The sequence below is a fragment of the Halichoeres trimaculatus genome, unplaced genomic scaffold (genome assembly GCF_033239565.1).
Source record: "Halichoeres trimaculatus isolate MK-OKI-2021-1 unplaced genomic scaffold, fHalTri1.1 fHalTri1_scaffold_14, whole genome shotgun sequence".
NCBI classification, from domain to species: domain Eukaryota; kingdom Metazoa; phylum Chordata; class Actinopteri; order Labriformes; family Labridae; genus Halichoeres; species Halichoeres trimaculatus.
This window is the reverse complement of record NW_027437192.1, coordinates 2,647,689-2,660,667: the sequence shown is the minus strand read 5'-3', so window position 1 is coordinate 2,660,667 and position 12,979 is coordinate 2,647,689.

Genomic DNA, 12,979 nt, shown 5'->3' with positions numbered 1-12,979 from the left:
GCTTTGATGACGGATGCAAAACTGCCAAAGAAGTCATAATGAAAAGGAGAAAATTACAGAAAATGAGCGGGGAAAAGTGCAGCCACTGAGAGTCTGAGGTAGAAGTCAGTGGTGGGTGAAATGATGAATATCCTGAGAAAGAGGAAGAGAAAGAGGGGGATGTAAAAGTCTGCTTTCCTTTAACAGCTTCAGCAGGAGGAGGAATGAATGGATGCTGCACACTTGATGGTATAAAATAAAACCAGAAACAGTCCATAAATGAGGTCAGCAGAGTCCATTTATTACTGTTAAAGCTAGCAGCTGTAGCATTGTGCAATCGCATGCATATCATGCATGTAACCACCAGCCGATTTGCAAAAGCTATAACATAACAGAAGTTAAGACAGTTATCCAAACAGACACAGAAAAGGTGTGAAAGTAAGTAAATGATTGTTTTTGTTTGTTTGTTTGTTCACCTTTAGCTTGGTCGCAGTTAACTCCAGAACACCGGTTGCTCTGTGACGGTCAAAACTTGATAGACGTCAAATCTGTTAAAAAAGTTAACAGCTAGCTACGACACACTGAAGCCATTTTTTCCTCAGCTCACCTGGATTAAAGTCATTCTGGAGCCACAAAATCAACTTTATCTGCACAATAAAGGCTATAAAGTGTAAAAAATCTTAAACATTGTTAAAATCTAGTGATTAATAGTCTAAAAAAGAAGGGTTTTTTTAAATTAAAATTGTACATTTGATGTCTTTTTTTTTTCAATTTCAAAAAATTTCAAAGTTCAATTTTTTTAAAGAGTCAAATTGCAAAAATTGCAAGATAACATTGTTAAAATCTAGTGAATAATAGTCTGAACAAGAACTTATATATAAATATATATATATATATATATATATATATATATATATATATATATATATATATTTATATATATATTTATTTATTTATTTATATATATATATATATATATAATTGTGCATTTTATGTCTTTTTTTCAATTTCAAAAAATTGCAAAAAGTTCAATTTTTTTAAGAGTCAAATTGCAAAAACTGCAAAAAAATAGCAAAATTAAAAATATAAACTAAAAAAAAATTTGCAAAACTTTTAAAATTTATAAATTAGCAAAAAAAAATCAAAATTGTTTGAATTAAATAAAACACAAAATGTAAAACTTTTTTTTTAATTTCATGACTCGACAATGTTTTACATATTTTTTTTAATTTCTAAAATTTGCAAAAATTTGCAAGGTTACAAAAAAAATAGAAACAAAATACGTTTGCAAAAAACAAAAACAATTTAGGAAGTAAGTACAAATATTTAAAAGTTATAAATTATTTTTTAAATATCTTTTAATTTGAAAAAAAAATTGAAACGATTGAAAACTCAAAAATGAGCAAAATTTAATCTTTTCTTTATTTTAAAAATTTGCATAACTGTCCAAAAAAAGTTCAATCACTTATACTGTGGTTGAGAGTCACCAGTTAGCATGGTTGCTATTATCTCAAAAACACCGGTTGCCCTGTGATGGTCCAAACTTGTCAGACGTTTCCTCTGTTGTAAAGTATTGTTTCCTAAAAACTGAGCACAGAACAACAGTACATTTTTATGCTGATAACAGATTGGATTTAGTGTTTAAAGAACGCTAATTCATCTGAATGAATGAAGCTAAATGCCGCTTCTGCAGTCAAGATACGTGTGCTTCTCTCTGATGACGTAGACTAACAATCCCTCTGTATGATGACGTTTTTTTCCGGTAAATAAAGAATCAAAGATGACGTTAAAAAAGATAATTATTGACATACTTTACAACTCTTTTAACTTTCGTCATGTTGTGGCTAATGCATTCGTGTCGTAGCTTTTGCAAATCCTCCATAAATTGCTAATATTGTAGCTACTACAAGCAGCTGTTTGATGAACTCCAACATTTCACCACACACATCACACACCCAAATGCATAAAAGCAGAAAACCAAACAATTTAATGGCGGAGTTGACTTGGCTCATGCTTGACGCTATGCTACCGCTAGCACAACAGTCTGTTTTCATCACTAATGGTTGGACGTGAGGGTGTTTTTCTGACTCCTGATAGTCCCCACGGCTCCTTAAAGCTTTGGTTTCTTGGTGACTCTTGAACACAGACCCTATCTTCACTTGCAGACATGGATTTCAGAAGTTAACATCACTTTAGTCTGAGAACTTGTCACCTTCATCACTTACTGTCTGACAGGAGAGCAGCACTTAACCACAGAGAGCTTCCTCCAGTGACACATAAAATCTTTGTGCTGTTCCTCCCTCCATCCCCGCTCTGAGGGGAGGCAATATAAAAGCACTTAGCATAGTGTAATCACAATCAATTATCTATTCTGAGCTGTTATGTGACAACAAACAGAGAGAAAAACACTCAGCGTACTCCATCATAGCCTGCCGTCTATTCTAAGACTCTCTGTGGTTCCTCTGCACACAAAAACACTCGTGTTCAAGCCGTGACCAATTATCTTTTCCGAGAAGCTCCGTGATGGAGGAGTCACACAGACGCTCTGCAGATGAACAGAGTCGTACAGCCTTTATGTCTGACGGGGTGAATGAAGCAGCTGTCCTGCCGCGTTCCAGCAGGATTGTAGCGACAACAGACGTGACACGGAGCCCTGCCTCTTGTTAGCGAGACAGAAACACATCCTCTGAGAGAGCAAACACACAAGTTCACTTTCACAGCCCTGTCTGTAGCCTTAACGAGCTTACGGGCTGGAGAAGGTAAGAATCTGAAGAATCTGAGCTTTAAACCATCAGTTTGCCTCGTTTTATCAAAGACGACAAACGCGATTCTCATCTGGATCAGTGGTTAAATGCTGCAGAAGTGCAGAAAAGAAGCACAGACAATGAACAAAAACATAAACTTTGACTTGACCCCTTCATATTCTGCACATTTATAAACTTTGAGACGGACTCTTCAAATGTTCTACTCAAATTCACACTTTTTATCCTGTCTATTTTCTAGACCAAAGGTCTTCAACCTGCGGCTCTCTGACTCCTTTGCAGTGGCTCCTTGTAGCTTTAAAAACAATATTATAGAATTTTTTCTTTTTCTTACAGAGGGTGTTAGGATGAGACAGTAACACTAAATAATATTATGCATAAACATTTTGTTGGACTAAATATGCATCACACCTTGCAATAAAGCTTTCGAATTTTTGGGGAAATTTTGCAAAATTTCTTTTTTAATTTTTGGAAATTTTGCATTTCAGTTTTTTGACAGCTTTTCAAATTTAGGGAAAAAAATCATTTTAATTTCTTTTTTTCAATTTTTGTTAAGTTTTTAAATTATTTCAATCTCAACATTTTTTAGTGTTATTATTATTCTAATTTTACAGTTTTTCGAATCTAGCAAAATGAAATTGAAATAACATTTTTATTTCATTTTTTTACTTTTAAGAATTTGTGAAATTTGGCAAAATTTTTAATATTTCAAAATTTGGGGAAATTTTCAAAATTGTATTTTTTTATTTTGCAATTTTTTTATTTTTTTTTCTTGAAATGTCTCTAATTTGGCAAATTTATAAAAATCATATTAGAATTTTTCCTATTTATAAAACTGGCAATTTTTAAAAAGTAGAAAACTAAGACATCACATGTAGAATTTTATAAACAAATCTTGTTTAGATAATTATTCACTAGATTTTTACTATGTTTACTATTTTATACAATTCTTTGTCTGTATTGATGAGATAAAGTAGATTTTGTGGCTCGCGAATGATTTTAAAACAGGTGAGCTGAGGCTAAATAGCTCTTTAGATAGTAAAGGTTGCAGACCCCTGTTCTAGACTAAAAGCCTCTTTTTAGTTTTCTGGGTAGAAACACTGAGTCACACTCTTGAAGATAATAAAGAAAATTGGAGGACAAGATTAAGTATATATTCCAGATGAGTGAGGAACAAAATACACTCTTGAAACGTTGAGATCCGGTAAATGAAAGTAAGATTACATAGTTTGCGCTTCTCTAGACTCAGCAGATAAGACAGCAGAAAAAGAAGAAGAAGAAGAAGAAGAAGAAGAAGAAGAAGAAGTATTAAAGCAGAGGATGTAATGGTGAAAGTACAAACAGGTTTTTCTTCCTAAGTCTAATGAGTCAAAAAAGAAAAGATTTAAGTTGAGCAGCTCCTGCAACTGTGCATTTAGCAAAAACTCAAAAACTGTCAGGCTTTAGCAAAACAAGAGAGAGCATAGAGGACACAGGTGCAGATTAAATTTGTGAACTAAACCTAATAAACAAAAATCCAAAAGATAACTAAAGAAACTAAAGCACGAGAGCAAAACATAGGGACAAGACGACAAGAAAACCGGACAAGGAACTGAAGAAACACAGAGACTAAGGCCTTGTCCACACAGAGTCGAAAGTACTTTAGAAAGTTAGTTTTAAAAAAATCGTCACTTTAGCCGGGGTTTTTAGAGACGTAAAACTGTGGTTTGGTGTGGACGACAGGCGTAACTTATAAAAATATATCTGCAGCCTCCTAGATACCCTGCTACATCTGGACAAAGGTTGATTTAACAGCGGTGAAAATCTACAAAATTAACCAGGAACTGACACAGAAACACAAAGAAACACAAGATAAAACTACAAGACAGGGACACTGACACTAAACAACAACAAAAAGACAAACACATGACAAGAATCTGTACAGCTGATGTTATCATCAATTAATCAGTTAAACCCCGGAAAATAGTTCAGAATGCAGGATCAGAAATATTTGGGGCTAAAAATGTTGTGCTCAGATCAAAACAGTCTTAAAACTAAAATCCAGATCCTGATCCTGCTGTAAAAACACCCTGACACATTTCCCTTACACCGCCCCCTAGTGGAGAACATGTTATCCTGTCTAAAGCAGAGTTTGCTGGTGTTTACACAGCACGAAACACTGGGATCAGAGACACCTGAGGGACAGGTGAGCTTTGATTTCATCAGCCTGTGATGATGGGACGAGGAGGTTTGAGCGCAGAGAGACTGATTTGAGAAAGAGTAAACAAACATTCACGTGTTAGTTTAGCGTAAGTCGAGCACTCGAGTCACATGCAGCACGAAAATCCATCAACACGAGCTTCAGGTGATAAAAGCACAAAGTGGCGTCCAGCGTTCACAGCTCTAAAAACATAAACTCTGCTGTCCTTACTCCTCCAGACCAGGCACGGCTCTCCTTATACGGCGTCACGCTGGACGCGCTGGAAAAGCAGCATCGAAGCACGAGGAGGAAACTCATTACAAACCGCCTCTAACAAGCTCTGGAAATATCCGCCTCGCCGTCTCTCCAAAAATAAGCCAACCAGGAGTCAGCGCCGCGGAGAAACTTCCCGTGTTATAGCAGTGAGCAAACTGGACTCCATAAACACTCTGAAGCCTGCTCAGCTTTGACCCCCCCACCCGCCCTCCCCTGAAGACCCCCCCACCCTCCCTCCCCCCAGCAGCCAGAAAATGCCATGCTGAAATCAGACACATACGTTTTATTTTTCACTCTTTAACACGTGCTGCGTGTACGCCTCACAACGCTCGCCACCACCTCACAAATATCACAACAATGACAGGAACAAGTTGCTGACCTGGGTTTTGTGTGTGTGCTTCTGCTTGAAGTGACGGAGGCGAGACGAGGAGAGGAAGGAGGAGGCGGGGAGGAGGAGGAGGGCGCGTGAGGGAGGGACGGGTAGAAAGGGGTGGAGGTCGAATTAGGACTTGGATGGGGCGGGCTCCAAGAGGGAGTGTGAGTGTGAGAAGGTGAAGGTGAAAAAACGTCAAGTAAACGCCCGTGTGTGTGTTAGAGTGTGTGTGAGTGTGTGTGTTAGAGTGTGTGTACCTGTGCACACTCTTATATAGGGTTGCAGGATGACCTGTGTGTGTGTGTGTGTGCATGTGCATTCCTGCGTATTGGTTTGCAGTATCCTGTGTATGTGTGTGTTCTGCAAGCCAAATATCTCAAATGTGTGTGTGTGTTAGTGAGTGTGTGTGTGTGTGTGTGTGTGTATGTGCTCACACTGTAGCATCTGTAAGTGAATCTGTTTGTTTATGCTAACGTGTACAGTCGTGTTGGAGCGTTTCTGAGCTTTAAAATGTGTGGAAATGTGTCACACCCTGCACACACACACTTCAACTTCTTCATCGTGCGTGTGTGTGTGTGTGTGTGTGTGTGTGTGTGTGTGTGTGTTTAGTTATGCCCCCGTCCCATCTATTTTTGCCCCCCACCTGTTAATGACATTAAAGCCGACCCAGGGGAAAGGGCTGCAGCCGGGGGCTGGTGTCAGCTCCTCGCTGGCTGAGAGGCTCATGTCCGCAGCCATCCGCTGATTGAAGAGGGAATTGTGGAGTCAACACCTCGAAAACAAGCTGCACTGCTGCTAAGCCGGTGTGGTCCTCACATAGGAGCTCAAATCTGCTCAAAAAAACAAACAAAACCACAATTTACACCCGTCTGTAGATTTTACTCCATCTAAAACATGACTCTCCTCCTCACGGCTGCTTTTCTTTCACCAAATCCTCTCCATGACTCCTCACAGCTTTAATATCCTCCTGTAATCCCCCACCTCTCCACCAGAGGTCCTCCAACGTCTCCTCCCTCACACACCTGTTCTCACCTCCCGCGTCAGTCTCACCAGAACGTTTCCTTTGATCCACAGCCAGATCATTCCTGTCTATATGTTTCTGTCGTCACCTTCAGTTTGCGGCTTTGTGCCTGTCTTTGTTTGTACCTGCTGCCCTCACGTCACACTCACCAGACACTGAACAGTTTCATACAGTGGGGAAAACAAGTATTGAACGCATCAACTTTTTTCTCATTACATTTATTTCCAAAGCTGCAATTCAATCAAAATTTCTACCAGACATTGGTATTAACTCAAATACTCCACACATGAAAAGAAATCACAACGTTCAGGTCCATAAATAACGATTATGTGGAATTAAGTCTGTCAGTAATTATTACTTGAACTTCCAATTAGTGCAAACCAACATCAGCTGGGCTAGAGCAAATTGATGGTCCTATAAAAAAGGTGTTTTTTTCACCAAGCAGGTAAATAGCACACACCTCATGATGGGTAAAGGCAAAGAGCTCTCTGAAGACATTCACAACCTGATTGTTGCTCAGCATCAGAATGGAACTGGTTACAGACTTATATCAAAGCACCTGAATATTCCAGTCAGCACCGTTGGGGCCATTATTCACAAGTGGAAGAAGCACCACCTTACCATCAACAGGCCACGCACAGGAGCTCCTTGAAGATTTCTGACCAGGGAGTCAGAAAGATAGTCAGAAGAGTACTCAACCAGCCAAGGACCACCCTGAAAGTGCTCCAGAAAGACTTGGAGGCAGCAGGTACAATTGTTAAAGAGAAAACAATAGGCAATGCACTCCACCACCATGGCCTCTATGTACGCTCAGCCCGCAAGATTCCATTCCTCAAGAAAAGGCATGTTGAAGCTGGTTTAAAGTTTGCTAAACAGCATCTTGACAAGCCTGTAGAATACTGGGAGAATGTTGTCTGGTCAGATGAGACCAAAACTGAACTTTTGGGCTGTCATACTACAGACCATGTTTGGAGGAGAAATGACACTGCACATCACCCAAAAAACACTACACCAACAGTGAAGTTTGGAGGTGGAAGCATCATGGCATGGGGTTGTTTCTCATCTCATGGTGTTGGCAAACTTCATATAACTGACAGAGCAATGAATGGAGCCATGTATGGGGAAATTCTTGATCTGAATCTGCTGCCATCCACCAGGATGATGAAGATGAGACGTGGCTGGACCTTCCAGCAGGACAACCATCCAAAGCACACGGCAAAGTTGACTCTCAAATGGTTTCAAAAAAAGAAAATCAATCTGTTAGAATGGCCTAGTCAATCACCTGACTTCAATCCAACTGAACATTTGTGGAAAGAAGTAAAGAAAAGGGTTCACCAGAGGGCACCAAAGAATATTCCAGATTTAAAGACAATCTGTGCAGAGGAATGGGCCAAAATCACACCTGAGCAGTGTGGGCCATTAGTTCAAACATACAAGAAGCTTCTGGAAGCTGTCATTGCAAACAAAGGCTTCTCCACTAAGTATTAGATGAGTCTCAGTTAGCGTGTTCAATACTTTTTTCCTGAGTTATCATACTGAATTCACCATAATCATTATTTATGGACCTGAACGTTGTGATTTCTTTTCATGTGTGGATTATTTGAGTTAATACCAATGTCTGGGAGAAATTTTGTTTGAATTGCAGCTTTGGAAATAAATGTGTTGAGAAAAAAGTTGATGCGTTCAATACTTGTTTTCCCCACTGTAGCTGCTGCCCTGTGATTGGCTGATTGGATAATTAAGTTAACGAGCAGCTGAACAAGTGAACCTAATCAAGAGGCCGCTGAGTGACATCCCTCCAGATATTGCTTGATGTTGTTGTTCTGTGTAATAAAATCAAGTCTCCTAACGAATTGCAGCCAATCAGATCGCTCTTTCATCATTGGTTGAGTTCCTGACTTTTAACGTTGGTATCTCTCAGCGCTGTCCATCCCATGTGACTCATTTGCTCTGAGCTTTATGATACTTGTGCTAAAAATGTAAGAGCTCAATCGATGCATTACTGCTCTTCACAGTTGGATCGAGCACCAGGTGGGATCTGTTTTAATTTGAGGGCCCCTCTTTGAGACGATGGACTCAAATTATCCAGTAAGAACGCCGCCACTTCACGTAACTCCAATCTGATTGGATTTTATAGTGATAGACTCTCAATCTCACTGGGTTTGCAGGAAGGTTGGAGGATTCATCCATTAATTTTCCATCCATGTGATCAAAGGGTCATCGAGAGAGGAAGAACACGCCGCAGTCAGATGTGCCTGGCATCACGATGAACGGTGTCAGCGATCAGGAGGTCAGACGGACAAAGACGGACAGAGATGGAAAACTAAAAGTCAGGCTGGTTTCCTCTGAGCAGCTGAGTTAAGATTCCCAGCATGCCGAGGGAAACCACAGAGGACGATTTAAGGCAGATCAGAGTTATCATCTGATTACAAGGATTGCTGAGCCCTGACTGGGAAACACAGATCAGCTAATACTCGTGTTTCACTATCAGGGAATTCAAAAAGGTTTTACTGAAACATGTAGAGGGATATTTCCTGTGACCTTTAAGCTTTCTACATGCGTTTTATTCATTACAGGAGACACTGTGCAGTCAAATGAACACGAACAGCAGCCACCTCCTTCCTCTTGTTTGATTTGAGGTCTTTTGTAATCACCAGAATCTCAGAAATATTGGAGATAAGTTTCAAACAAACCAGATTTTGTCATTTAAATTGATTTTTTTTGATGGGTTTCAATTCAAAATCAGTGTGTTATCTCACACCTACGGTGGCTGGTGGGTGTCAGATGATTTGCAAAGGCCACAACACAAATGCAATCTTATATTTAGCTTAATGATAAGTAATGTTGGCACTAAAGCTACGGCTGTTTTCCCAACCGCCTACTACACTAGCAGTTTAGTATGTAGCAATCAGTCGGAAAAAACTTGCAAAATCTGCAGTATGCCAAAAATCCCTGGATGTCCTACTGATCCAGGTGTGCAATGGATCAGTCTACTTGGCATACTGTTTCCCACAATGCACGGCGTTAACGCTGTTTGTCTAAGCAGGCGGCAGGTTTAGGTGAATTACTGCCATCTACTGGAATGAGTCAGCGTTGCAACTACAATACAACAACACTAACTCACTACTAACACTAATTCACTTTTAAACCATATGTGGATTATATAGAAGTGTTTTTTTCCATCAGCTGTAAAAATAAAAATCCCTTTCAGGTTTATTTTCAGTTAACGATATAACTTTTAGTGTAAGATTAGAAATCAAGCATGATGATTCTGTGTGATATGATTAACAAAATATCTAAAATGCTAAGATCTGCCCATAGATTGTTTTGTACATTTATGATAAAGGAAAACAAAAACATCATCTGTAGCTCTTCTTCTGCAACCGGAAACCAGAGTAGTATACTACAAAACAGACCCAACAGATCAGTCAGACTACATACTACAAGCAAAAGCAGTAGGTAGTATGGAAAACAACCTTCATTTATCATAGCTGAAGGTAAAAAGGAAACAATCATTTACTTACTTCCACAACCTTTGTGTGTCTGTTGGGATAACAGTCCTCTTAATGACAACACTGTCTTCAAGGACCCAGGCACATGACTGGTTGAAGCTTAATTTGATGTCTTGAAAAAACCGAGAACAGAAGATCACAAAAAACACAGAACAGGTATGAACAAAAACCTCAGCGAGTGCTGGAAAACCTAGGGGTCTCAAAGAACTCAAATTCACAGGAACACAAAAGCCTAAAGTTAAAACTTGGAGACAACAGAACTCAACAAGAAACATCAGAGAACTAACTTGACAAGAAAAGACAAAAAGACACAGGTCAAAGAGAGACACAGGCTGTTTTCGAATTCACCTACTACATACTGCTTATGACAGTAGTATGTAGTAGGCACTGCCTACTACATACTACTTTCACAAGCAGTATGTAGTATGACTGTTTAGTTGGGTTAATTTTTGTAGTATGCTACGCTGGTCTTCAGTTCGAAGAAAACAGAAGTTGGCTACGGCTGACTTTTTTTTCCCAAAAAAACTTTATTGAAAATGTAGAAAATAAACAAACCACGAGTTACTTATCTGTAAATATATTGCCAGAGAGAGCATTTTCTATTGACTTTCAGTGGTGGAGATGATGAGGATTTAAAGATAAAAAAAAGAAATGGCTCTTATATTTATATTCCTCTGCTACTCCGGTTGTTGTTGCTCCGCCCTCTGCCATTTTCACTTCTGATATGGGACCAGGCGCGTTGCATTGTGGGTAACAGTAAGCAAGCAGACTGGTCCGATGCATACTGTGGATTTTTCCCGATTCAGTACGTCATCCGGGTGTTTTTCTCATACTACAACTCTGACATTTGTTCGCATACTGCATACTGCATACTACATTTTGGTCGTATCAGGAGGCACTGCTAGTAGTATGCAAATTCGAAAACGGCCACAGACTGTTTATACATGAGGTAATGAGCCACAGGTGGAAACAATGAAGGCGGCGTCAGCAATCACAAGAGTGGGAAACACATCAGGGCAGGAAGTGAAGTTATCTGAAACAAGAGAGACACTACTACAAAATAAAACCAGACAGGACAACTAAAGATCACACTGAACTACAGGATTTAACAAATGAGAGAAGATGTAACAGTTAACTTCCTTTGGGGCGGACACCTACCGACCACGGTACACCCTGGCTCTCTTTGTCACATCTCCTCCCTGGATCACATTCGAAAAACTTCCATTTTTGCTCAAGTACAAAAACAAACCAATGTAATGAGCGGAGACAGACCAGAAGTCAACAGGTTTGAAGTTTTACCCAACTGAACCCGCAGAACGCACTGTGAGTTGATTGGCACAGAGCGCAAAAGAGCGGAGATGTAATGGACAAGGATCTTCTTCTACTTCCTGCCAACTTCCACTGTTTGCTGCATGTTGAAAAGACCAACCAACACTATCGCAGGAGTCACTGGAAGTCACATTCCTCTTTTTCAACTTCTTCTGGACATCTTTTTTTAGCAGTTGCGTTAACTCAGCAACTCTACCAGGACGATAACTTCGTCTCTTGACTCAAAAATACGTCACCAGCACAGTTCGTCAGAGCCTATTGAAGCCGTATTCTGGCCTCATTTCTCAAGCACCAGGAGAGTTGAAGGCCCATCATCCAGTCAATCATTAAGCGACTGGGAAACTGGTACATCCTGGTTAGTGGTGCGTGCTTGTACTGACTTCTCACTCTGATTTGAAAACAAAGATTTCTCCAACTCAAAATCCAGTCACCACTTGATGAGATGAGTGTTGTTTTGGACGGCGTGTTTGTCCTCCTTTGATTCTGACTCAGACGACTCAAATAGAAACTTTGGGGCTGCTTTTGGCTGATTATCATGTGTTCTTTTATTCTGTGTTTGAAGCGAGGGTGTGATCGGTCATACCTCCATCGTCACAACACTAAAATAAAACAGTCTTTATGAGTTTGAAACCATGCATGTCTTCAGCTATGTTCAAGGACTATTGGATATAAAGCGTACGCGGTAAAGACAGAATTATTTATACGCTTTCTACTCCCAGTTCACCCAGACAATCACTGGATATGAACCAATGACCTTCAGGTTTCCTGACTTCTTATCAGCATATCATTAACTTTCTACAGGCGTAAGATACAAGATAAAGGAGTCATGCATTTTTTTTTTTTAAAGAGCTCTGATGCAAATCCTGTGTGTTAACCGTCACCATAGGGTGGCGATACTTTCACTGCAGGGCGTGCATGGAGACGTGGCTGGAGGGTCTGATCCTGATCTGCTCTGTGGAGTCAGGACCCTGAGCTTTGAACTTGTGTTCGCTGGGATGAGATTACAGCAACACAAAGGGCCAAGAGGATTCATTAGTATGTGTGACCGCTCGGGATAAAGCTGGGGTCGGTCCGGTTGACTGTCCGTCTACACCAGGGGTCTGCAACATTTACTTTCAAAAGCTTAGCCCAACTCGGATTAAAGTCAATCTGGAGCCACAAAATCTGATATATCTTTACAATAAAGATTAAGAAGGGTATGCAATTCTAAACAGAGTAAATATCTAGAGAACAATTATCTAAACAAGAAGTTTTTGCGCAAAATTGCACATGTGATGTCTAAGTTTTTTTGTTTTTTTTGGAAAAAATTTGCAAATATTTTTAGAAAAGTATACCTTTTTAAATAAGAATTTTATTAATTTGCCATTTTTAAGAAATTTTGATAATAAGCCAACTTTTTTCAAAAATGTTGACATTTCATAAAACTTGCAAAATTGAGTAATACATTTTAAAAATGTGCCTTTCAAAACATTTGCCAAATTTCATAGATTTAGAAAAAATAAGCAATGAAAAAAAGGTATAACAATTTTGTTTAGCTATATCTAAAAA